We start from the raw sequence: 27,507 nt of genomic DNA on the forward strand, positions 1-27,507 counted from the left end.
TTCATGTTTAGAAAATGAAATTGTTCAGTTAGCATCTATCACCAGTCATGAGTAGCTCAAAAACCCAACTCTGACAAATTATAGACAACCATCTGAAGAGTTAGGACTGTCCAGAAAAAGGACTATAATAAGGTACTCCTAAAATTGTTCTACAAACTCTGCATTGAGACGAGACAAAGAAACCACTAACCCAGGTACTTGAGGTGCAGCAGGAAGAACACCTAACTTGGGGTCAGATAACTAATTCTAACCCTGCCTCCACCAACTGGTAGTTAAGTGACATTGCACAAGTGAGTTTCAAAGACTCAACTTTCTCACCCTAAGAGCAATAATAATAACATGATCTACCTCATGTGATTGTCTGGCACAGAAGCTTAATAAATGGTTTTTCTTCCAGGTCATGCTGCTCGAGGTATTTGGAAAACAACCAGTCCATTCCCGGCCTTGAGTCATCTTTAAACTCCTGTTACTACTGTCATTCAATACATTTGCTCTATGCAAGCACTGTGCAAAGGATATAAAAACATTCAGACACGGTCTCTGCCCTCGGAGGATATAACTATAAAGGGAGAAGAGTCAGGTAAAAACTGGACCCCGGGAATGCCTCATAAGGAGGTGACATTTGAGGTAGGCCTTAACCTATTGGTTACCCATGGTAGAGGAACTCGGGAAAGGCAAAGGTACATTTATTAAGACATGTTCCTAAATTCTTTCTGTAACAGCTGAAGTTATAAGCACTTCACATATATTAAATCACTTCATCCTAGGAACAACCCTAAGAAGTAGATAATATTATTTACATGTTACCAAGAAAATCAGGGTACAGAGCACTTAAACAGCTTGCCTTGAGTCACTAGGCTAGAAAGTGGCCCAGCAGGAATTTGAGCCAGGTAGCCTGCACCAGTGCCCCAGCTTGGAGCCAGGACTCTGTATTACCTCTAATCATCTTCTAATTCAGCTCTCACCGCTCTCCAGGACAAGTTTTCTAATCAGGAAATTTAGGTTCAGAGAGATTGAATGGTCCAAGATCACTCACCTAGTGAACGAACAGGGCAGGAATGTGGGCACAGCTCTGTCTGACTCTGCTATCTACTTACCCTCCTTCACATCAAAGGGGCACTTATTAAAAATAGAGTCCCAGGACCCACCTCTACTTCCTGAATGGAAATCTATAGGAATAGGGCCTAGAAATTTGCATTTTAAGCTAGTTTATATACCTGTAAGGGTAAAAGCTTGTGTCCTACTGCTTTCTGAGGACTTGGAAAGGTACAAAGGTCACTACTGACCATCTTCCTAAGGTTTCCCAGCTGCAAGCAAATAAAAGATGGATATTCATTTAGTCCCTTATCCTCCTCCCACCCCTCAGCTTCTTCCAACCTGCACAGGAACCACCGACCTTCAACGACAGAGAGCAGGTCCAACATGCGGTCCGGTGAAAGCATTATCAATGTCTCCTCTAAACAGTTCCTCAATTTTCTGGTGCTCAATACTCCTGTATCTCAGAGCAACTCTTCCTGCCACCCACCTCCGTAGCTAACATCTGCCTTCTGCACTTTCTCCTCACTTTTGACTCCTAGGAGAAAGAGTTTATACCTGAAGACATTGCTGATGGTTTGTAAGAGCAAAAATAGGTCTCATCTGGCCTTCCCTTTATTTTTAAGAAATTTGAATTAGTTACCAAACATTTTAAAAAGTGGGTAGGTACAAATAAAATACAAATAAAAAGTCAGACTGGCCTTTCTCTTGAAAAATTAGAAAATCTGATGTCACTGTCTGCATTTCTGCGTGGCCACAGCTGACTAGACTGAGTAAAAGGGGCCCATTTAGATGCAGCAAGCTCTCTCCAACTTATAGCTGTCCCTCCCCACCCGGTGCCTGCCACTGGCCAGCTGACTCTCCATCAGCAGGTGAGTGCTGTAGCCCTAGACTAAGTCCCAGTAGGGGAGGGTTAAGAGGTACTGTACCAGGAACATGCTTCCAGTGGAGCAACTACACGAAGTCTCTGGACAGCTGGGCCTACGTAGTGCAGGGAAGAGGAGGCTATTTCAGCGCAGGGCATACTATCTCTGAGCCATTTGAAACCCCCCTTCCCATCTATTCTCCTTACTGCCACTGGAGGAAAGACCTCTGGAAGGCTCCTAGCTTTAGCCTGGGCCAGCCTTCATCTTGCAACTCTCTCTCTCCCACTCCTTCTCCCTATAATCCAATCCCATGATCACAAATGCTCTCCCGAAGGTCCAGAAAGCGATCCATCAGGTCAGGCTCTGAAGGGCACACCTTCCGAGGGATGCCCAACCTCTAAGAATAAACCTTCCTATCCTAGACAAAACAAAACAAAAAAAGTTCCCCCTTGCTTAGGTGATATTTCTAAATGTCTGTGTGATACTTTCTCACGGGCCTAACTGTGGACATGACATCTTGCCCCTGAAGGAGGAGACATTTGAACCAGCATTTGGTGATGAGAAACAGATAGCAGCATTTGGATGGAAGAGTCCCATTCTGCTGGGGTTAAAGTTGCCCTGTAGAGGAAACACAGACCCTGCCAAGCACTCTGCTTTACTGGTCCAGGTAAGAAGTCAAGATATCCGACAAAGGAAACCTCTAAACCATATCAGAATTTCTGCTAACTGCATTCCACTAATTTCTTAAGCAATCTCCCCTGTGGAAGTGGCAGCCTGGAGGAAAGGAAGAGGTGGGAAAGGGAACAGAGCTCTATGTGTGCACTGAGACCCTGGAGACTGCACAGCTCCATACGGCTGTGGTCTGACCATGGTGAGGTCAGCACACCCACACCCCCAGCCCAGGGAACACCTGCTCAGACCCTCCTTCCCCTCTTACTGACTCCCTCCTGCAACCTTTCATCAGTGCATGTCCTTGGCCAAGAAAAGGAATAGACAGACCAGCAGCTCCCCCAGAGGAGGGCTTAGGTCTTTAATTTCCTCCTTCAAAAGTCCCAGCAAGCAACACTGGCACTAACCAGCTTCTGGGAGGGTCATCACTAGAATGAGTTCCTTTTAACCACCCAAACCAGAGTTCTCAAACGTGTGAGTGTTTGAGTCTTCCCTTCTCTCTGGCAGATGTCCTGGCCTTGGGCTAAGGTGGCAAGGGCTGTGTCTCCCTTTCCTGGCTCTGCCTGGACTAACAACTCACGGGCTCAGCCTCTGCTGTTTGGGATTCCTAGGATGTTCAGCCACACCGCTCTCCTGCCATGCTGGCCCCCTCTGTCCCCACCTGGCTGAGAAAGCTAGAGGGCCGTTTTAGCTAGCTCTTCCCTAGGTCCTCAACTTAATGTCAACTGACTTTTTAACTGATGACAGAAGAGGATCCCTAAAGAGCTGAAAGCAACGGTGATAAGGGGTCCTAGAAATTCCACACTGGCTGTATCCTTTAAAGTGCACTCCTCTTCCCAAAGTCACAGCTGCTATAAAACTGTGAAAAGGGAGTTTTCCAACTGTGGCTGCCACCCAGTTGGACTGTCAATGGCAAGCCTTTTCCTCCTCCCATCCCTCAGCTGATTTTGTCCACCTTGGGGCTTTCAGTCAATCCTCTCACAACGGTCACTATTACCTTCTGGAACAGTGATGCAGACAAGACATCACCCACAAGAAGAGGCTGTTCCTGGGAAATCTGCTTTCATCTCATTCATATGGGTTTCTCCTCCTCCATCCCCCTTCTCTTCCCCTCCATTCCCAATTCACTTCTCACTGCTTATCTGCGCACAACCTATCTTTGGCTCTACTGTGCCTAAAAGCAAGGGTTTCCAAGGGAAAGGGGACAAAGTGGGCTCGGAGGCTGGGTGGGTGGGCAATGGAAGCTTTAGAACGGGAGCCAGGAATGATTTTCTCCACTCTATCCCATGCTTCCCTCCAAAATGCCAGACCCTGTTTCTCTGTTACTATTTCTACATACCTTATACCTTGGAGCTTCTCCATTCCAGCCCCAGGTTCTGGGATTCTAGGTCCAGAAGGCCCTTCAAGCAAAAATGTCAAGGGGATTATGAGCCTGGTCAAGTGGAGAGGAACTGAGATCTGGTTTGTTTTTACAGGCCCCTTATGAGGCTGAAATCCTCTCAAGCAGCCACGGGAAAAGATGGTTTTTGGTTTTTTGTTTGTTTTTTTTTTTCCTGTTGTTGTTGAATAATAATCAGAAAAAAATTAAGCTCTTTCCATCTCTTCACTGTCCATTTATCACTCCCACATCCTCTTTCCCAACCCTCCTCTTCAAAGAGGCCTGTAAATTTGGGTTTTCAACCTCAACCATTTTGTCCTTTTTCCTGCCAGATGGTCCTTCTCCACCTCAGTACAGATTGTGTGGAGGCTGAAAGCTGGGTTTAAATGTTTCCTGAAAGCCTGAAAAGGGGTGAGGGCTTGTGAGGCAATTCCAGGCCAAAGGAAATCTGGTGGCTTCCAAGATAGTTTTAAAAACCCAGACACAGTCTGCAAACTCAGCCTCTCAGCAAGCAGCTGAACCCAACTCTGCCAGGACAACGGAGCCTACTCTGTCCAATGACTTGGCAAATGTGGAAAAAGAAAGTAGAACAAAGTCTTGCCCCACAAGGAGCCCTGCTCCTGGGGGCTAACCACTGCCCTCTTTCACTTTGGTGAGAGGAGCCTATGAGTCCATCATCATGATGTTGATTAAAAGGCTGCACCCCTACCTCATACCAGCGCCTTCCCTCCAGCCAGCCACAGCAGACTAGTTGCCATTTCCTGCACACATCAGGAACGTTCATTGGTTTTATTCAACCGATTCCTTCTATCTTGATGTCCTCGTCCCCCATTCTTTCTTAAATATTTGGTTCAAATCTGAAGCCTTTCCGGATCCTGAATCTTGACCACCTTCTCACCCCTCCCACGTTCTCCAATCTAGCTGAACTCAACCTGATTGATGGCAAGATGCCTCCCTGCTCTGAAAAACACACCATCCACAAGCCAACTTTCTCAGAAGGCAACTAGGAAATAGTAAGGGCCAAAGGGACTGGGCAAGTCTCAATATTGCCATTCTCCTATCTGTAGCATGGGGAGAACACCCCACCTCTATAACGAGAATATGGAGACCAACTAGACGCCATCTACAAAAAACAGAGGGCACTCAGAACCAAGAGGAACACATCTGAGGTCTCTAGGCAATGGGTTACCTTTCCCCCAACTCTCAGCCTTCAAATTTTTTCCTTGTCCTTATTCTTCTAGCTGATTTTGCTTCCTGTTTCACTGAGAAAATGGAAACTAACACAATACACCCTCAATAAACTACCACTGGCATTAGTGCAGATCTTGTCACTTCTCTGCTGAAAACCTTGAAAGGGCTCCCAATCACTCCAAGTAAAAGCCAAAGTCTTTACAATGACTCACAAGGCCCTGATCAGCTGAGGCCCCATGATTTCTTTGACCTAACTTCAACTACTCTTCCCCTTTCTCTTTCCAACCAGTCCCACTGTCCCCTTATTACTTCCTCAAACATATGAGGCACAGTGCTACCTCAGGGCCTTCATACCTGCCATGCCTTGTAACTAGGGCACACCCCTGAGAAAGCCTGCTCCCTCTTCCTCCAGGACTTTGGTCAGATGCCACCTTCTTAGTGAGGACTTCCCTAACCACATTGTAAAAAATTAGTATTAACAAAATTCTTACCAAAAAACCTTCCTCAAGGCGCCTGGCTAGCTCAGTCAGTAGAATGTGCAACTCTTGATCTGGGGTTGTGAGTTTGAGTCCCATGCCAGGTGTGAAGATTACTTAAAAATAAAATTAAAAAAAAAAAAAAAAAAAAAAAAAAAACAGGGGCAGCTGAGAGGCTCAGTGGGTTAAGTATCAGACTCTTGATTTCAGCTCAGGTTATGATCTCAGGGTCATAAGACTGAGCCCCACATGGAGCCCTCCATCAGGCTCCACACTCATGCAGGGAGTCTGCCTGAGATTCTCTCTCTCCCTCTCCTACTCCCCATTCCGCTCCAATGCTCTCTTGCATGAGTGCTCTCTCTCTTTCTCAAATAAATAAATAAATCTTAAAATTTTAAAAAAACAGAAAAACAAAAAAACAAAAAACCTTCCTCCATCCTGCTGCCCCTCAGCACTCCTATTTCCTACTTTCTGGTCTATTTTTCTCCATATCATTTATGGTCTACTTTTCTTTCCCACTCATTATGTTTATATAAGCTAAGGATTTTTTTGTGTGTGTGTGTTTTTTTTAAAGATTTTATTTATTTATTTGGCAGACAGAGATCACAAGTAGGCAGAGAGGCGGGCAGAGAGAGAGAGGAGGAAGCAGGTTCCCTGCTGAGCAGAGAGCCTGATGCGGGACTCAACCCCAGGACCCTGAGATCATGACCTGAGCCAAAGGCAGAGGCTTACCCCACTGAGCCACCCAGGCGCCCAGGATTTTTGTGTTTTGTTCACAGCTGTATCATCAGTGGCTACACAATAGCTCCACAGTAAATATTTTTTGAATGACAAAACATTTGCCACCAGTTTAGAGTGACTCTCCCTGGGCAGGGTTAATAGCTTTGGGCTCTGTTATCCAGGCCCATCTTCCAATCCTACCAGTCTTCCCAGTTCAGTCTGACCTACCTGCAAAAATCATACCCACTCAGAAAACTCAAAAGGGGACAGTCTTCTGACTGGCCAAAAGATTCAGCCCAGGGGTGGCTCAGCCCAAAAACTCAGCTGAAATTGCTCTCTGCAAAGATTACAATTATTTCCCAATTGTAAAATGCAAGCGTCCTTTCTGTGGATCTTAAAGAATTACAGGACCTTCCTTTTCTGATGTCTACTGTTTTGGATGCAACTCATCAGCCCTGTCTGAGGCACTGTAATGTAGTTAACTCTCAATCAGGAATATACTCGCTAAGGGATTCACAATCTGCCCACAAGATCTTTATGCTCATCAAAAGAGGAAACAGGTTGAGGAAGGGTGGGAAATATTGTCAGAAAAGCAGAGCAAAGGGACAGGTGTGGGCATCCAAGGCTTCCATTCATTTACTTCTTCAAACCCCTTGAGAACATCTTCCCAGCCAAGCCCCCATGCTACTGTGCTTTACTCTTGCCTCTGAACAGCAAGCCATCCTGCCCCAGTTAGACTGAAAAGGATTTGGTACAATGTAACAAGAACTGTGAAAGTAGTATGAACACAGAGCTCTGAGAGCAAGGAGAAAAACACCTAATCAGGTGGACAGAATGGATTTCAGGGAGGGCTTCCGGAGGGGACAGGGAGTGACACTGGGTTGAGTCTTGCAGGCCTTGGGAAAGAAAGATAAAGAAGGCAAAAGAGGAACACTGAAAGCAGAAGAAAAACCTCAAGCAAAAGCCAAGGAGACAGACGTTGGAGTAGGCTGAGACTTCTTCAACAGGACTCAAAAAATGATAACCTAAGGAAAAACACTGATAAATTCAGCTACATTAAATAAGAACTCTGTTCATTTTATGTTTTAAGATTTTATTTATTTATTTGATAGAGAGACAGCAAGAGGGAACACAAGCAGAGGAAGTGGGAGAGGGAGAAGCAGTCTTCCTAGCAGAGTAGAGAGCCTGATGTGGGGCTTGATCCCAGGACTCCAGGATCATGACCTGAGCCAAAGGCAGACGCTTAAGGACTGAACCATCCAGGCACCCCAAGAACTCTGTTCATTTTTAAAATGCCATTTAGAGAGTAAGAAAGGGACCTACACAGTGGGTACACACGTTACAGGGCTCAGCAGATCTGGGAACATCAGATATACAAAGTTACCAAGAAGAAACAGAGTCACTCTCATACTACAGTTCTTGGCCAGATCTATAGGGTTGGATTTCTCTTTGGAGAACAGCCCTTTCTCAATTTTGGAAGGTAGTAGAAGAAAGTACACATATACTGTCAGGCTCTGCTGGCTCCATGCATGCATTTATCTTTTTTTTTTTTTTTTTTTTGAAGATTTTATTTATTTATTTAACAGAGAGAGACAGAGCACAAGTTGGGGGAGGGTTAAGGGGAGAGGGAGAAGCAGACTACCCGCTGAGCAGGAAGCCTGACCCTTGGCTCAATCCTAGGACCCTGAGATCAAGACCTGAGCCCAAGTCAGACACTTAACTGACTGAGCCACCCAGGCGCCCCATGCATTTATCTCATTTAACCTAGCTGTCAGTATTTCTATTTTATGGATGAAGACTGAAGCTCAGATTAAGAAATTTGCCCAGGGTCTCATAGAAAGTGGCAGACACCGGAGTCTAGAGAGTTTGGCACTGAGTTCTATCATTGATACCAGAGCATGTCTGTCCCTTGGTATTTGTCATCTCTTGTGGCAGGAAGCCATCCTTCATCCCAAGTATACCCCTGCAGCCCAGCTTATCTGGATAGAGTTAGAAAAGGATATTAGCAGAGGTCCCACATATGGTCCCCCTCAAACTCTTGGTGTTAAAACCTCATTTTTCTTTAAGTTCAGAGGGCCTGGAATCAACACAAAATAAATATCAGAAATGCTCCTCTAGTGCTGCTCTTTAGAACTTTTCTCTTCATCATTCTTCCCCACCTAGAGATGGAGAGATGGAAGCTCTCACAAACACAGACCCTGGTCAAAGAAAGGGCTTCCCCTAAAAATGCAGTCACACTGGAGCAGAGACGGCAGGTATGGGGACTCTGTCCACCCATCTGTCTGTCCAATTTCTTTCAGAGTCATGATGGGGACACAATTTGCTTCTTTTTCCTCCTTTAAACAAAGCAAGTGCTACTTGTTGATTGCTGGTCTGTGGTTCTCAAACTGTGTGCTGTGGGACCCTAGAGCACTACAATGAATTCACGGGGGTGCTGCAAAATATTTTAATTCTTTGAGGGAAACAGAGCAGTATTTAACATTTGTTGGACACCCCACAAATTCACACTTTTAACATCATATTGCACTACATTATTTTCAGTGATGTCACTTCTTTGCAAAACTGGGTTATCAGTACTTGACAAAAAGCAAGTACCCTGTGCAAAGCAATATAGAACACGAAATGAGGATGGCAATACTCACTCTGATTCCAAGATGTCTTTTCTTTTTTTACTACAGTAAAATGTTGCATTTCCAGTGTACAACATAGTGATTCTACAAGTTCCTACAGTATGCTATGTTCATTGCAAGCATAGCCTCCATCTGTCCCCATACAAAGAAGTGAGATGTTGTATAGGGCCCAGTCCATCCCATTAGTTAGTAACTGTGATAATTTAAGAATGAAATACAAATATTTTTCCTTTCAATTTATATGTATATATTTTTTCAAATGACGACTCAGTTGTTAGGATATAAGCTCTTACTACATGGTTTAGACCTAAATGCTTCACAAACGAAGCTTGGGTGTTTCTTTTGGCCAATGGACACTGTGAAAAACATTACTGAAACGCCACGGGCCCAGGAACTGAGAAAGTCTGGGAAGCTCGGCAGCAGGCGTTTCTACGTCTCGGCATCAAGGAGCCAAGGAGGAGTTCCCAGGGCGGGCCCAACCCGGTCCCAGAAGGAGGCAGGCAGCAAACACTCAGGTCTATGAAGGGCACACTTGGGCACAGAGCGGCTGACAGAACAGCTGCCCCCCACCCCCACCCCATCCCATGCCTGAAGAGAAGTGGTTGCACACCAGCTCCCTCTCAGCTAAGAGCCAGGGCACATCTGTGCCAGCTTCACCCCAGGCTCCCAGGATCTCCTCTGAACTCCCTCCCTAAAAACCTCTATTCAGCACTGACCTCGTGAACAAAACCCAAAGCCAGCCCAGAAGCCAGCCAGGCTGGCAGGGGACTTCCACACATGCTCGGACTTGGCAATGTCCACAAATCAAACCATTAATCCACAGAGAGAGGGAGCAATGGGAATCTGAGTGAGGGCTTCACTGACAGACAGCCCATCCACAGAAAGACCAGCTGGGCTTTTTGGGTGAAGATTTGCATGAAAATAACTCCTTTGTTCCCAAGGAGTCTCTTGCCTGCTCTACTCCCTCCCTCCATTCTTCCCTGAAGTCATAATCCTCAGTTGGTGACATCACTGCAGCTGATACAACAGCTAACCATGGTGATGTCACAAGACTCAACTTTTGTCATTTGGGGTGGGGGGTTGGGATACAGAATGGGACAAAGGGTTGGAACAGAATAAAGTTACAGAACTGGAATTTGCTTTTTCATGCTAATTTCCCTGTAAATGAAGAGCAGTGACTCAGAAAAGGAAAGGCAAACTGCTGGCAGCAAGGCTGTATGCAGACTGTCTATATCAACTGGAGAGCGGTAGGGGTGAGGGGTGAAGGCAAAAAGGAGACAAAAGAAAGGAGTTTTCACTTTTAGGATTAGCCAGCCAAATATGAAGATGTTCTCAGTCTGGCCAAGTCCAGGACCTTCTCTTCCCATCACCCGTCGCCCGGGGCCCAGAGCAAGCAGAGAAAAGTGGAAATGCAGAAAGGTTCCAGGCTGGAATGGTCTCTGGAACTTAATGTTTGGGATACTGTGTTGAGTTCTGGACTCCACGCTGTCAAAGGGACAGACCTGGTTTGGACTGAATCCTGAGGATAGCGATCAGGATGGAAGGGGCACTCAGAGGCATGTCACGGGACAAATGACTAAAGGAATGGAGAATGTTTACCCTGGAGAAGACAAGACAGGATGGAGGAAGAGGGTAATTGCCTTGAGAATTCTGAAAGGCTCTCATGTGAAAAAGGGATTATATGTGTTTTCTATGGCCCCCAAAGAGACCTCAGACATGAGAAGATCTAGAATGGACAAAATGAGGGAGAATTTTTTATTCCTAAATTCCAATTAAAGACTATAAGTTCTTTCTAATTCCCAATTTCTTCATTGAGACTATGCTCTTGAGGACAAGGACTGTCTTGTTCACTTAGGGTAAATATCACACAGTAGGTGCTTATTAATAGCTGTCAAATAAATAAACAAATGAAGCTATAAGCAATGGTCTATGGAAGTTGTGGTGTTCACAGGGGCTCACTCTTCCGAAAGGTATTTTTTTAATCCATGCCACTCAATTAAGATGCTGGGGAATAACAGCAGTGAATGAGGTAGAAAAGGTTAGTCTATTTCCCCTTTCCTCCTGCTTTGTAGTTTAGCACAGAGGACATGTAAGGTCCCTTCCCTATTGAGATTCCTTGGTTTTAGAGATGACTAAAAAAATTGAAACTGGGAGGAAAGAGGACCCCAAATGCCACAGATGAACCCTACCTACCACCTCTACTGCTACTAACAAGCTTAGAAATCTAGACTGAGCTCAGGCTGCCTTCTGAGCTAGGGAGAGGCCTCATGCAGAGACAACAGTGTGCTGGACCAGACCAGACCAGAGCAACTGGCTGGGTATTTATTAAAGCGCCCCCATCCCCCCCTACCAGACAAAGTAGGCTCCTGTGTGAACCTGGGCTCCCTTAGCCCAGCAGTAGGTAAGTATGGTCCAGCTAGGTAACATGAGGTATTTTCAGATGCCTTTACTTCTCTTAAGGAGTTTATAATTTCCCCATAGACCTTGGGCATTTATCCTGCTAGAGGACATCTGAATGACAACATAGTTATTACAGACCAATTTTCAAAGAAATAATTCCAAGATCATCTTTGTCTAGCTTGTGCTAGGGCTGTAGGCTTAGTTCCCAACTGCTAAGGGCAAGAGAGTTATAACTACAGGTAATGAAGCAGATTATTTAACAATCATGATACACAGACTCACGATATACCAGTCATTCTCCTTTTCAAAGTAGTCCTTAGGGGCTTGAATGTTTATTCCAATACATTCTCAAAACATTTCTGAAACTCCCATTTGGAAACTTCCCTCAGAGGCTTTGGAACATGATTTGAATTTTCTCTGAAGGAAAATCTGCATTCTTCAAGGGTGCTAACTCATTCAGAGCCATATGACCAAAAAAACCCCACGATCTAGAGAAAACCATCTTAGGTCAGAATAAACAGTAACTGCCAGTGTACTGGAGAAACTTCATATCAAGGGGGATGCGTATGGAAACTGCCCCAAATCTCTACTTTTTAGAGTACAGCAGTTGTTTACTTGGAGGTCCCAGAGACCTGTGATTATCTAATAAACCCCAAGAACTTCCACGGGAAGTTTGTAAGAACATAAGTTTCTGTCCACTATTTTAGGGTTTTCCTTTTAGGGGGTTCACAAGCTACTCCACAGACTCATATTAAGAGTCCTTATCCTAAAAGCTTCTGCACAGCAAAGGAAACAGTCAACAAAACAAAGAGGCAACCCACGGAATGGGAGAAGATATTCGCAAACAACACTACAAAGGGCTGATATCCACAATCTATAAAGAACTCCTCAAACTCAACACTCAAAAAACAGATAGTCACGTCAAAAAATGGACAGAAGACATGAACAGACACTTCCGCAGGGAAGACATACCAATGGCTAACACACACATGAAAAAATGTTCATCATCATTAGCCATCAGAGAGATTCAAATCAAAACCACATTGAGGTACCACCTTACCAGTTAGAATGGCCAAAATTAACAAGACAGGAAACAACAAATGTTGGAGAGAATGTGGAGAAAGGGGAACCCTCTTACACTGTTGGCGGGAATGTAAGTTGGTGCAACCAATTTGGTAAACAGTGTGGAAATTCCTCAAGAAATTAAAAATAGAGCTACCCTATGACCCTGCAATTGTACTACTGGGTATTTACCCCAAAGATACAGATGTAGTGAAAAGAAGGGCCATCTGTACCCCAATGTTCACAGCAGCAAATGCCACAATCACCAAACTATGGAAAGAGCCAAGATGCCCTTCAAAAGACAAATAGATAAAGATATGGTCCATACATACAATGGAATATTATGCCTCCATCAGAAAGGATGAAAACCCAGCTTTTGTATCAACCTGGACAGGACTGGAGGAGATTATGTTGAGTGAAATAAGAAGAGAAAGTCAATTATCATATGGTCTCACTTACCTATGGAGCCTAAGGAATAACATGGAAGACATTAGAAGGAAAGGAAAAGTGAATTGGGGGAAATCAGAGGGAGGAGATGAAGTGTGAGAACCTGTGGACTCTGAGAAACAAACTGAGGATTTAGGGGGGTGGTTGGGGGATGGGCGAGCCTGGTGGTGGGTATTAAGGAGGGTATGTATTGCATGGAGCACTGGGTGTGGTGCATAAACCATGAATCTTGGAACACTGAAAAAAACAAATTTTTGTAAAGATTTTATTTATTTATTAATTGTCAGAGAGAGAGTGCGTGCACGCACAAGCAGGCAGAGTGGCAGGCAGAGGCAGAGAGAGAAGCAGGCTCCCTGCTGAGCAAGGAGCCTGATATAGGACTCAATCCCAGGACCCTAGGATCATAACCTGAGCCAAAGGCAGTGGCTTAATGGACTGAGACACTCAGGTGTCCCAAATACTGAAAAAGCTTTTTAAAAATTAAAAAAAAAAAAAAAAAAAAAGAGTCCTTATCCAGGGGCGCCTGGGTGGCTCAGTGGGTTAAAGCCTCTGCCTTCAGCTCAGGTCATGACCTCAGGGTCCTGGGATCAAGCCCCGCATCAGGCTCTCTGCTCAGCAGGGAACCTGCTTCCCTCTCTCTCTCTCTGCCTGCCTCCCTGCCTACTTGTAATCTCTTTCAAATAAATAAATAAAATCTTTAAAAAAAAAATCCCTATCCTAACCCATTTTACCTTCCTCATAAACGCAAAGATCATTCTGAATGGAGGTCTACAGAGCTCAGCAGATATGTCAACGCTGGGCACAAAGAGAGATGACTTACAACAAAGTACCCTGCTCTCCTGAGTCCTTGCTGCACCATGCTTCAAACTCACCTCAGGGTGAAAATTAAGAGAAAGAAACCTAATTTCAAATGGAGTCAGGAGGCCAGAAGTGGGAGCCCTCACAACTGCAGGCCCAACAGAAGTCTATACTACTTTAGCTACTTTCCTGTCCCAGCAGGAAGAAAGGTTTTCTCTGCCCCCAGCAACAGCCCAGCCAGTAAGAGGCTGTCACAATTGAGCCAATAAAAAGCCACTACATTCTGAAATCCTCAGTTGACTCCAACAGGCTTTTTGTCTCTAGCAGTCCTGCCCAACTTCCCCTTTCCCTCAAGAAAAGAACATCCCGGCTCCTGGGTAGCTTAGTCTGTGAAGCCTCCAAGTCTTGATTACAGCTCAAGTCATGATCTCAGGGTTGTGAGATGGAGCTGGGCATGGAGACTAAAGATTCTCTCTCCCTCTCCCTCTGCCCTTCCCCCATCACACAGACCCCCACTCCATGCACTCTCTCACACAGACTCTCTCTCCAAAAAAAAAAAAAAAAAAGTTCCTCTCCTTTGTTCTTTGGAATTGCCTATGGTTTTGCCATACCTTGCTTGTCTTAAACTGCAATTCTCTGCTATTCCTGAATAAACCTCATTTGCTGGTAAGGTAAGTTTTATCTTTAAGGTTGATGATCCACCATCTACAAACTACTATATTTCACAGTACTTCAGGAGTGTCAGAAATGGTTAAATCCAGGAATGTTAAAGACTCACAAATGCCAAGGGTCCTGGGACTTAAATGTGACATTTTCCAATGTGGTTTATAAACTGGTGCTGGAGACAGTTCCCAAAGAGGAATCAGATCCACCTTTAGGCAGCCACACTCATTTATGTATAAGTGCGGATATAAAGAGCAAGCAATGGCCCCAGCGTTTACTCTCTCCCTTTTCCCTAAGTAACCAGTCTTCTTAAGGGAAGCACAGGGAATACACCTCCTTCGTCCTTCTGGGCCAGCCAGCAAGCTCATCAAGCAGCTCTCATATACTAACAACCACCCAAGTCACATCTGACTCATGCCATTGCTCTTTGTAATGAGGTATGACATGCGTCTAATCTCTTGTATATTTTCATACGTGTAGCCTACAATTAGGCATTTTTGAGGGATGTAGCTGACTAGTGGTTCTGCTCAGTGACCTATAATTATGCACACAGGCATCAGGGCCCATCCAGGCAGCTATCAGGCTGGAGGCACTCCAAGCTCAGGCCTCATGGAGGAGGCTGCTTGGCTCTAAGGACATGCAGAGAATACCGTTAACACCAGGCTTCAGCAGGGCCACACTGCTCTTCCTTGGCTGCACATGGAGATACGCCTCCTCCATCCCCTTCACCCCTCTTCCCTATCTACTGCCTGGCTCAGCACAGCTCATCCCAAGCCCAAGCATCAGCACCTTCACGGCCCAATGCCCACAAAAAGGACCACCTTCTTGGACACAGTCTCCATTATCAAGGCAACGGTGACGTAAATCAATTTCTAAAACTCCCCACAAATTTCTCACCTGAGCAAAAATAGGTCACATCCACCAGCCCACAGATTCCTGCAGTCACTGCTGGGCAGCTGGGCTCTTGGAGTTGACACAGGCCTCTTCTCTGACCCAGCCTCTCTACCACTGGCTCAAGTGGTCTCAGGGCTCCTCAGGACCCGAGAGAGTAATTCTCCCCCATGCAAATGTCCACCACCCTGCTTCCACACTACTTCCCTGACTAGGAAGGAAGAAGCCCGAAGAATCTGCTTCTAACGACTATTCATATATACATTTGGCTCCAATAAAAACTGGTTTCTTGATTCATTAATGACAGCTTGAATCCCAATTCTAAATATAATCAAAGATGTAGCCCAAAGGAGCCATGAAATACAATTGTGGCCCCACAGTTGTGGGGCATACATATTAAGTACGAGCCCAATATCTAAACCACAATTACTGTGCAAGTTTCCCTTCTTCTCCAGCATTGGCCCCATGGTACTGTGGAGTGCTTTATACTTCCCAAAACCACTTTCACATGTTATCTCAGTGGAGCCTACCAAACAAGCCTCAGAGCTTGAATGCAATAGGTACTTTCTCCATTCTTTTTTTAGTAGTCTCTACACCCAACGAGGGACTTAAACTCACTACCCCAAGATCAAGAGTCACATGCTCTCCAGACAAAGCCAGCCAGGCACCAGTATTTTCTCCATTTTACAAGGAGACTAAGGAGCGGGGAGGCTGGTCTTGCCCCAAGGTCACTCAAGCAGTAAGTGCAGAACCAGGTCTAGAACTCCTTTGTAGCTGTGTGACCTCAGTTCTTCATATGGCAACAGTTAATACTGTAGCTGCCTCACAGGATAAATGGACTCACGTATGAAAATTACCTGGAATGGTATCTGGTCCACAGTAAAGACTATGTTGCTTCGTTATGTTACTTTATCGATGCTGCTGTATCAGTATTATCAGCAGCACCACTAGAACCCCCAATTCCAAATCTAGAGCTCTTTCCTCCCCATCCCGCTGTGGCTTCACACAGATCACTTAGGAAGCGGTGTCATCTAACCCTGAGTTCAGACCCAATCTTCATAATTTGCTCATGGAACTTAGAACTCACTGGGCTCTCTATCTTACCAATCCTCAAACTTCCCCGTATTTTTGTGTGCACACACATGCATCACCTTTTCCACAAATCTGACTCTCCAGTCTTGGGGTCTCTGACATTACTTATGCTGAGCGAGCCACCACTCTGTGGCTCACCCTGCCTTCAGTGCCCAACTTTGGCTTGCATCCAAGTCCTCATTCGTTTGCTTCCTTCCTTCAACAATCATTTACTGAGCACCTGCTCTTTATGAAGCACAGTACAGGGTCCCGGGGAAAATGTCCTTGCTCTCCAGATACAGCGGATAAGAAGTTCAATGGAGTGGGATGCACAGGGGGATGACAGCACAGAGGTCCCGGAAAATACTTGGTCTCAAGGCAGCACCACAGAGTTCAGAAAAGGCAATGCCAACATGAGTTTTAGTGAGTGACCAAAGTTTCCTAGGCAGACAAGGGGAGAGAAGGGCATTCTGAGAGGAGAGAACAGTATTTACACAGAGATACAAATCAGAATCATACAGAGTACAATAATAATGTCAGCATGGAAGGGCTGTGTGTGTGTATGTGCGCGTGAGAGACAGAGACAGAAACAGAACAAGCTATGAGAGAGGACAGTGTGAGAGGGTGAACCCATACTGCCTGGGAGTGGCAGGCAGCTGGGACAACAAACATCAAATCTGCCTTTCCAGGGTCTGAGGGGCCATCCCGACTCCCCAGGGATGCTCACAGTGTACCAAATCTCAATACAAAATCCTTTAACAACTGTTTTCTCTCTCTTTCTGTCTCTCCTTCTAAAGAAGAGCTGTTTATCCCTATCTTCATTTCTGCCCTGCTCTGAGCCCTGAGTTTTAGTGCCAATGCTTTTACACAAATCCAGTTTCACGTCCTGAGTGAAATATAATTTCATAGGAATGTAATTCTGAAATGATCTCATTGAAAAAGCACATCCAGCAAAGGCCATGAGCAAACTCTGGGCCAGCCCATTCACACCCAGAGCCAAGGAGACTGCAGACCCCTTTCCCTTAAATGGAGAACGTCCCTGGGGCCCCAAACAAAGCACACCAGCTGCCCACGGACATTATCCTGCCCACAGCCAGCCTGCCTGCTCGCAGACTGAGGCCTGGGCCCGGAGAAGCGACGGATACGAGATACTCCGCACTATGCAAGGACAGACTCAAGAGAGCATCCAAGCAAACAGGTCTCACCACACTGAGGTTTCCTGTGTCCCTCAGGAGGGCTCTTGCTCCAGGTCATGAAACATCAGCTCAAACTATTAACACTCCCTTCTTCTCAGACAGAAGAATGTCCAGGAGCCAAGCTGCTAGGGACCATCCCCACAGTGACCTGCCTTCCCTAACTCCAAAGCTCTGCTGCTATCTGATTCTACTGAGAGCATCAGAAATTAGGGTATTTGACTCTGAAACCAGATGTCAAAGCCAGGTCTAGCCTAGTGCAGCAGAGCTGAGATACAGTGGAACTGGGGAAGAAACAATGTACTCTGATGGGACTTTCAGAACTCTTAGCTGAAAAATCTCCAAGTTAAGATCTTTGGAAAATATGTCCTTACTCCAAATCTGTACTCCCCCTCTCCCACTCCATGAATCCTCATAAAATGGACCAGTAGGGGAAGAAAAAAAAAAAACTAATGGCTTGCAGGGTCTACAGGAACTCTCTGTACTATCTTTACAACTTTTGTGTAAATCTATAACTATTCTAAAATTAAAAAGTGTATTAAAATAAATGGCTTGTCATGGTTTCCTCTATAAGGAATAATGGAAAAGAGTGATCTTGGATATAAATTCCAGCTCTGCCTCTACTAGCTGGGAATTACCCAACCTCCCGAAATTTTGGTTTCCTCCTCAATTAAATGGAAATGACAGTTCCCACCATGAAGTGTGGTCATGCAGGTGAAGTGAGGGATTGCACAAAAAGAATTTACCGCCGCCTGAGGTGCTTTCCTTCCAGGCAGGAACCGTTTCTCAGTGCAGTTAGCCTTCACCTGGGGTTGGGTGAGAGGCCCTGCCTCCCCTCCACAGTCAGACCTGTCTCTACGAGTTACAGCCTCTTCAAATCCAGCATCACACTTTAAGCCCATAGTAATCGCCCAAAGGGCTGACGGCTGCCCCACAGCGAGTTCCAACTAGTGAAAGCACACCACTGGAAACGTGTTCTTCTCCTTCCTGCTTTCCTTCTTCCAGGAGGATCCAACGTCACCATTAGAAGCTAGATTCCTGAGGCTCACAGAGGTCAACCACAAGGAAAGGCAGAAGTTGCGGGGGTAGGGCTTCAGTATAATTAGCTTTCCACGGTGGGGTGTGGGCAGGAAAGAAGCGTGTTCTCAAAGTTACCACGAAAGATTCCTCACCCTCAGCAGCACCACACCACCCACCATGACCATCCACCACCATTCACCACCCCCACCCCCAACACCTCTCCCTTGTACCTTGCTCCCCACCTTGGCCGGTCACCCCATGAAGCTGGGCTAATAAACTACAAATCCACCAAGCCGATGCACAGAGTAAGTTCCCCAAAGCCAGGAGATAAGCCCCAGCACTGGGCATGAAGTCACCCCCAAAAGCCCTGGTGCCAGACTCTTGAGCCTCAGCCACCCTGACTCTCGGCTTCATGATGTGTTCTCTAGTTTTTCCCCTAGGAAGACTGAGGTAAGTGGACAGTACCCCACCCTGGTCTTGTGAGTGGATGGGCTAGAGGCCAAGGAAAGAATCAGGTGAAGAAAGGTATGGCTCTAATGTCACGTTATCTCTGAAAAGCACTCACAAGAATATCAGATCCTTTAAAAACTCTCCTAAACCAAAGCAGAAGTTCAGTCTCACCCTGAAAATTTAGTGTCCAAATAAGGGAGCAGTCAGTGCTAGAACAGCTAGCCTGTTCCAACTTGGAAAAGCCCTGTGAGAGAAGCAGTTCCCAGGCTGAAGATTCCAGTGACAGGTTGTAACCCCTCGTCACACTAATGGGCACATTCTAGTGGCTAATTTCTCTGACCTTCCAGATGGCTGGATTGGGGACACACCCTAGCTGAGGCCAAAGGACATTAGTTCCTGGCAGAGAGCATACAGAAACTCAGCAGCCCAGCTGAGCCAGATAACAGCACCAGCTCCAGCAGATTCAAGGACGCATTTTGAGAAGCAGAGCCCAGGAAGAAGATGTCCTTGGAGCCATTTCTTATTTAACCAAATAAAAGCCAAATATAGCTAAATATTAAGAGGCTAACTATGTCATCTTCCGTGCAATTTTTCTCTAGCTTATCACCTCGCACTAAATAAATATGAAGTATTACTATTATCATTACTAGTTTCCCTTTATTCTTCCATGTCCAGTCCTCTCTGCTCATAAATGACAGACTAAGCATCCTAGAACATCAATATCACTATGTCCTTCCTCTGGGCTCCTTAACTGCCAATCATACCAGACCCAGATTCCTCCAGGTTCTCCTGAACCCTATCAAAGGCTACCAAACTATCACACTTCTCTCGTCTTCCTTTCTCCCCTTCAACCATCCCACATCATACCACCACACCCTCCATTCCCCTCCACACAAAGACACCCAGACCTGCACAGAGACACACATACAAATATACTTCTCTCTCCAGGCAGAATACTTCCTGCTGCAAAACATGTCCATTTCTGCCTCCATATCTTTGTGCTCAAACCACTTCCAGCCTGGAGTACTTTCCTTCCTCTCTGTTATCATCCAAATCCTATCCAAACTTCAAGGCCCAGTCTAACATCCCTCACGAGCTTAGGTTGGGAAACCATTCAATCCATAAACAATGACCATGCAGTTCCTCTGTGCCAGGCGGGAGGCCAGACACTGAGGACACAGTACGAAAACAACACAGCCCTCCATGCGGTTAACTGGTGGGAGGGGCTTCAGCATCAACCTCCCTGCCCACTTGAACTGTGCAGGTAGGGAAGTCAACAACCAAACTTCACTGGCAACTTGTTGTGATAATTGTTGGGGAGGAGACGGGAGTGAGAGATAAAGTCCAGTTCTATGAGGTCTTCATGCCTCCCCCTTAAGCCTCTCCACGAAGCCAGCCAGGCTTGGTGGTCTAGAACATAGTTTATTACAAGAACCAGCATTCTCTCTGACCACTTGGAGGAGTACTACCTCTTGTTTTGGAGTTTTATCAACTTCAGAGGTGGACTGAATCCCACCCATTCAATAACAGCCCTAGTCAACTACGCCACCTAAACCAGGGAATGGAGAGAAGGTGACCAAGTCTCATCAAGAGCTCCCAGACTTTGCACCACTGTGACTACACCATTGATAGAGGTCGCATGGGAGGCAAGCCCTTGCAGCCACTCCAGGGTCATGTGCAATCCTCAGACCCTGACATTAACTCTATTCCTCTCTCTCCTATTCAAGAAAGGCTATCAGTATATAAGTCAGACTGCTGTTATTATAGGGATAATATTACAGACCTTCTAAATTAAAAAATGGGTAACCCATGCACATGTACCTTGAACCTTTAACTCCTATAGGAACAAATGCAGTAACTCCATGAGACATACCATATCATTGCAGTCTCTTTTTTTCCCCCCTGAACAGAAACAGAAAATGTTCTCCAGATGTAATCTTAGATGCCTTTTGGACCCAGGAATAAAGGAAGAGAGAACACCTAACCCACCCCTAGTTACATTTCCAGCAACGGAGACTCACAGTCTTCCTCATTACCTACCCTCCTCCCAGTCTATATGGAACTCAAGTCTCTAAAAAGCTCATCTCACATGAGACTCAATTGTTAGTTCTTATGGCACTAACCATTCAGCATCCTGCTGGTAGGACTACCCTCCCCAGCAAGGCTGAATGGGTCTCAGTCCATGCTAGGGAAGATTACAGCTTTCGGGACATTATCCAAAACACTAGGCACATGTTTAAGTGTGCAGACCCTGGGGGGCTTTAACAGGTCAAGACCACCAGAAATGCCCCAGCCTCTGCCCATCAATGTACACCACATGTAGCATCACAAGGGATCAGTGAGCAAAAGGCCATAAAAGAAAGGCAGGACAGATAGGAAGAAGCTGCCAGCAGCCTTCAGATCAGCAGGATTTCCCTCAGAGGAATGTCTGCCTGGGGGAAGCTCTGCATCCAAGTGTTAACAAGCACCGTCTTCGACACCTGTGGTATCCAGGCAGTATCTAACCCTACTCGAGAGCCCAGGCGCCCCCACTCAGCTACCCTATCGCCAAAGGCTAGAGGAGGATCCAGCACACTCAGTATCTCAGAAAACTTAGCTACACGTTTTCAGTCCCCTTCCACCTCAGCCCCTCCTCCTGCCCCTGACAACTCAAATTTTCAGTCTCTACATATGTGTCTATGTGCCTGTGTGTCTGTGTTTTATTTACACTACCCATGTCTGTTGCTAGCAACAGAAACAAAGTACTTTAAGGCAGAAAAGGCAAGTCAGCCAACTGGCTTGCTGCTCCCTGTCCTGTTTCCAGCTCGGGAAAGAGGCTGGTGAAGGATCCTTCAAGCTCCAATCTACCACGTGTGCCTACAGCTCCTACAGATGAGGGGAACTGGCATGGTGCCAGCTTACCCCAAGCTGGCCACTGCTATGTGGGGCCCCAGCCATTAGCCCTCCCTCTTCTTCCCTGGAGGCCAGGCCCTGAAAACCTCGGTCCCTTACCTGCCTGGATGCTGAGCATATTTGAACTCAGAGTTTCAAAAGCCAGAATTCAGGAAACCCACTCTCTTCTTTTGTACCCTAGGCAATTGTAACGATGAACAGGCATTGCCTCTCCAGAACCAAACTCTGGAGAACCAGCCCATGACCAAGTTTCCCATCTTCAATTCTTCTGCTACTGATAATCTTCCAAGTTCTAGTATCAGGCTCCTCCATAAAAGCAATGGTAATTACTGATCACTGCTTTGTTTTCAGCATAGGAAAAAAAAAAAGCCATGAGATGTGATTCGTACACTCAAGGAGCTCACAGACTAACTTAGGGAGACAGGATAACAGTAGGAAATGATTCAAATGTGAGATACAGAGTAAAAGTACTCTCAAGTACAATGGGCAGGAGCAGAGGGGCTAGAGTAGCTCAGGATAAGTTTTCTGTGGGAGACGAAATGTGAGCAAGACCTTAATGGACAAACAATAGTTGGACAGAATGAGACAGGAGGCAATTTGAGATGAAGAGTTAGACTATGACTCAAGGTCCCAAGGCAGGAAGAATGGCAAATATCATGCCCACATGTTTTCCCATATCCAACTGAGGCTCAGCCCTGGGAGGTATGGAGGAAAAGGACTGGCCTCACTTGATGAAAATAAAACCCTCCCCTCAGGGTCACCATGCTCTCCAATCCCTCTGCTCCTACCTCTGCCAAGAGCATTCTCCGTGTTTCCTTTTTCTGTACTACTTTGAAATCCTCTCCCCTACAGTGCACAGAATGTAGCCAAGCCAGCCTAACTCCCTAAACCTGAAACATCCTGCTGGAACTCTTGGTACTCAAGGCTCCTGCTCCCACAGTGGGACAAGCTTGGTGCTTCACCCATTGCAATGTGGGTCAGGAGACTGGTCTATTCCTCCACAGGGCCAGATCAAGCTAAGTCTGATTCTTTACTCACTAGAACAGAAGAAGCGGTAGGAAATCTTAAGGACAGACTCTGGTAAGCCAGGGGAATTCACACTTAACATTCCTTCCATTCACACTTAGAATCGTATGTGCATTCAATTAATACATACTGAACACCAACATGTGTAAATTAATGTGCTTAATGCTGGCTGGGACACCAAAATGCCTCAGGCCTGGGTCCACCCTCAGAGAGCAAACATTCCAGTAAGGTGGATAGAACAGAAACATAAACATAATACATACCAGGAAGACTATTTTAAGGGCCACTGGAGAGATGAAATGGTGTGGATTTAGGTAGACAGGGATTACTTCCAACTGAAGAAGCAGGAGGGATTCCTAGAGAGGGCTGCCCTTGCACTGGGCATGGAAGGTCAAATGGCAAAAGAATGAAGGGGCAAACCTGGGTGGATGGAACTACATGAGCAACATCTTGGAGGCAGGGAAGCAGAAGACATATGAAAGATGGCAAGATGTTCAGCCTGGTGGGAGTTTAACTGGAAGTAAACCAGGGAAAAGGAGAAGTGGAAAGACTAAGAAATGTCAGCTCTCAGAGGCCTTTGAGAACCAAGTTAAAGGGTCTTGTCTTTTGTCCGGGAAATCATATAAATTTTCTGAGAAAGGAATGATGCATCAGGAACTGTGCTTCTGAAAAATGAAGCAGCCCTCAGAAATCTAGGGACCATGGCAGCAAAATCTGATTATGGAGCCCACCAGGACTGAAGAACACAGGAAGAAGAGAGGGAGGGAACTCAGGTAATCCAGCACATGACTAGAATTAACTTTGGGGTTTGGGCTGAAGAGGAAGATAAGTGGGCAGTCCCGAGGGCGCTCAAAGGCTCCACAGGCAGGGAAGGTCAGAGAATCAGCTGTCCAGAGGGGACAATGAAGAGTGGGAGGTGTAAACATTCAGAAGACTGGGGAGCGAAGGGAATTTCAGAGCTTAGGATCCTGAAAGCGGAACAGCTCCAGGTGATGAGGTCAAAGGTACAGTCACCATAAGAGGATGGAAGATGAAGTCTTTAGACTGAAAAGACTGAGGGGCAGTATGAACTTTCAAGCAGGAATCCACAATTCATCACACCCTCAAATCTCTAGCCCCTTCTCCTTCCACTGGACCTACTTGTAAAGCCCTACCTCGGAATCAGTTTAACCATCAGCATTCTTTGTTTCCTCATGAGGGCAGCTAAAATCCACTGGTCAGAAATTAACACATCTAAAACGTGTCTGAAAGGTCTTTTAGAGGGATATTGTGAAGGATTTATGGATGCAATGGTATATGATGCCTGGAATCTGTTCCCCAAATCCAATGGAGAAGGAGGGGTAAGTGGACAAGGATAGAAATAAAACAAGCTAGGCCAAGCACTGATAAGAAAAGCTGAGGATGGATGATGGATATATGGCTGTTCATCTTTGATTTTCTCTATGTTTGTGTATGTTTGACACTTTCCACAATAAAAAAGTTTAAAAAATAAAACCAGTTAAGTGAAAGATTGATGGGGAATAGTGCCAAAGGTTACCCACAGATTATCTGCTGGTTATAAAATGAGAACTATAATTTTACAATGGAGAAATCTGGCTGGCCCTACCTTAAGAAGTGACCAAATTTAGCATCAATGATGTCTGGAAAACCAGGTATTATGTGCCTCTGATCTGCTGCATCAAATGAAACAAAATGGGACGGGGAGGGAAACAAACCATAAGAGACTCTTAATCTCAGAAAACAAACTGAAGGTTGCTGGTGGGCTGAGGGGGTAGGAATAGGGTGGCTGGGTGATGGACATTGGGGAGGTGCTATGGTGAGTGCTGTGAATTGTGTAAGACTGATGATTCACAGGCTTGTACCCCTGAAACAAAGAATACTTTCTATGTTAAATAAATAAATAAATAAATAATGCCCCTCCCCCAAAATGCTTGCCCTAAATCTAATTAAGTCTAATCTGTGGTTGACAGAAAATCCAAGGGAGAGAGAAAGAACCTACACAATACCCCAAAGAAACAATCAGACAAATACATAGAGTGCCAACTGAATTCATGGTAAAAAAAAAAAAAAAAAAAAAATTAAGAAAAAGAAAAAAACATCAGTTTTTAAAATTTAAGAAAAAGGAATGCCTAAACCAGAACTCATCATTTCCACTCTACCTCTAATAAAACACTTTCCCCTCCTGTACTTTTTCCACAGCTTTTCTCCACATCTTCCCAACTCCACAAACTGTCTCTGACTTCTCCTCCTCCTTCTTCCTCCAGCTCAGTCTGTCCCCAAGACCTACAAACCTGTCTCCTTAATGCCTTGGGTTCACCTCCTCCATTCCCGGCCGGCCACTCATTCACCCCACTTTTATTATCAATTGCTTGACTTACTGCCATAATCTCCTGAGAACCATCTCCTTGCTCCTACTTTTACTTTCTTCAAGTCTATTTTCTGCACTTCAGCTAGAGTGATCCTGCTACAATGCAAATTTTACTGGATGACTCCAGGCCTCAAGTTCTTCTAGCAGCTGCATGGCTAGAACATGGTAAGGAACTGGGGGGCACGCCCTCGACAGCATGAAATCACAAGCTGATCAAGTCTTCCATCCGCTAGTTCTTTCAAACCTTCTCACTCGATTCAGAAGAAAGTCTCCACTTGCTGCTGCTGTGCTTAGCTTTAACACTGGAGAGACTTTCACAGACAGCAGTATCTGGCTAAAATTTTTTGTTCTCACTGTATTTACTTTAAAAGTTATCTTGTGTGTACGGCAAGGAATATTGATTTTCCACTTTAAGAAAGCGAGATAACATTTCCTTTAAAATAAATTTAAGTTCGAATGTGAGCTGATTTAAACATTATGTAAATAACAGGTCAGGTATTAAGAGGCCATGGTAATACTGTAAAGATGGTAAGCAATGAATTAAGTTTAGCCAAGACTGCCCTATAGCATAAAATTCAAGTTTCTTTGTATGCTTGTGGTGATTTCAAAACAAGTTTGCTACTCCTCTCCTTGAACCAGAAGAACCCCTGTAACTACCTCAAGGAACAGAATGTGGCCTAGCTGAGGTCCTTAACTTCAAGGCCAGGTTGCATAAAAGCCATGAAACCTCCCCCAGCCTCACCCGGGGGACTGGCTTCCAACTCCTGAGCCACCCTACAAGAGACCCAGGGATCACTGAGCCCACCATGCTAGAATAGCCCCAGGGAATAGTGATGGAGGGTGAGGGAAAGACAAAGGCAACAGAGTACAGGAGCCTCAGCTCTTGAATTTTCCCAGCTCAGGCACCACACACATGGGGGGAATGAGTCTTCTGATGATTCCAGTGCCAGCCACCATCTGACTAAAACTACACGAGAACACCCCACACGAGACCCACAAAACCATGAGAATTATTGTTTAAAAACCCACTCTGTCTGGGGTAATCTGGTAGGCCATGGCAGACCCAGCCGTTGAAGGCCTAGTTCCTAAAGACCTGCCTCTAGCCTCACCTTGACTCTGCTCACGCTTCCCTACTATGCACAGCCAAAATGACCAACTGGCAATTAAGTCTGGCACATAACTTTGCACGTTATGTTTGGCACATAACTTTGCACATACATATTGGCACATAACTTTGCACATACTGTTTCACTCCTCTCTGTCTTTGCACACGCTGATCCCTCTACCTGGAATGCCCTTCCTTTGGGTTGGTCACTTAGGAAATAACATTTCATGGTGGTCAAAAGGAACAAACTTTAAAAAAGAATCTATTTATCCTTCAAAATCTGAATCAGCATTAGTTCCCCTGCGAAACCTTGCCCTTTATCTTTCTCCCTCTCTTTCCACCAGTGACTAAATGAACCATTTCCTCCTGGTACCACTTACAGGGACATAAATCACACTACAGTGTATTGACATTTTCCATATCTTATCCACTGAACTACTACTAAGTTCCTTAAGGGTACGGATTGTATGTATATATGCAGCCAGTCCTACAGGCCTAATTAATGTCTGCTGGTCTGAAGGAGTTTCTCCTGCTTCCTTATTTAGCCTATTCCCACTAAAAACATTTCCGTCTAAGCTCCTGGCTGACAAGAACAGAAACGACGCCGTTCAACAGGTCGATGCTGCTCTCCTGGGTCTGTCAAACCCTAACTTCTCTAGTTGTAGGATTTCACTTACTCTGAACCTTAAATAAGCCTTTCTCTTCTGGGTTCACAACCCTTGGGGGCAGCAACCCTTGGTTGACCCAGCACTGAAAGGTGACTTTTAAAATTCAACTAGGTGGGACCTACTAGTTTAGTCATCGGGACATAAATAATGATTCCTCTTCCTTCTCTCAGTTCAAAAATCTTCATTAATCTTCTAATCGGCCAAGCTTCTTCACACTTCTTTCTGCTGCTCCTCCCCCCCCCCAAATCACACCTTTCCTAACATCCCTCCAGACTTTGGCCCTTGAGCCTCCTCAGCACCAAACACACATTTGCCTCTCTGCTCCCACCTCAGCCGGGCTGAGCTCATCTCACTCAGTATAATGTAAGAGTGAAGCTTTCATGTCACACTACCTAGGTCTAATGTATCAAATATAATTGCGCACGGGATTCACTGTAAAGTTCTTCAGAAGGGGAGTGAGGCAATTATCCCCAAACCTCAAGGAAAGG

The 27,507-nt window shown here is 45.5% G+C and overlaps 1 protein-coding gene across 8 annotated transcripts in view; it reads right to left on the minus strand.

The window, feature by feature from the left end:
• DENND2B (DENN domain containing 2B) overlaps nt 1-27,507 on the minus strand; it is a 148,299-nt gene that overhangs the window by 54,720 nt on the left and 66,072 nt on the right. Inside the window, exon 1 of one of the 8 annotated variants that reach the window (XM_047691164.1) lies at nt 9,682-9,876. The exons of the other annotated variants lie outside the window; for them this stretch is intronic. The gene's annotated coding sequence lies outside the window, so the exon portion shown is untranslated. Of the gene's footprint in view, nt 1-9,681; nt 9,877-27,507 lie in introns of those variants that run through there. 8 annotated transcript variants of the gene reach the window in all.

This window comes from Lutra lutra, chromosome 10 (assembly GCF_902655055.1).
Source record: "Lutra lutra chromosome 10, mLutLut1.2, whole genome shotgun sequence".
Lineage (NCBI taxonomy): Eukaryota > Metazoa > Chordata > Mammalia > Carnivora > Mustelidae > Lutra > Lutra lutra.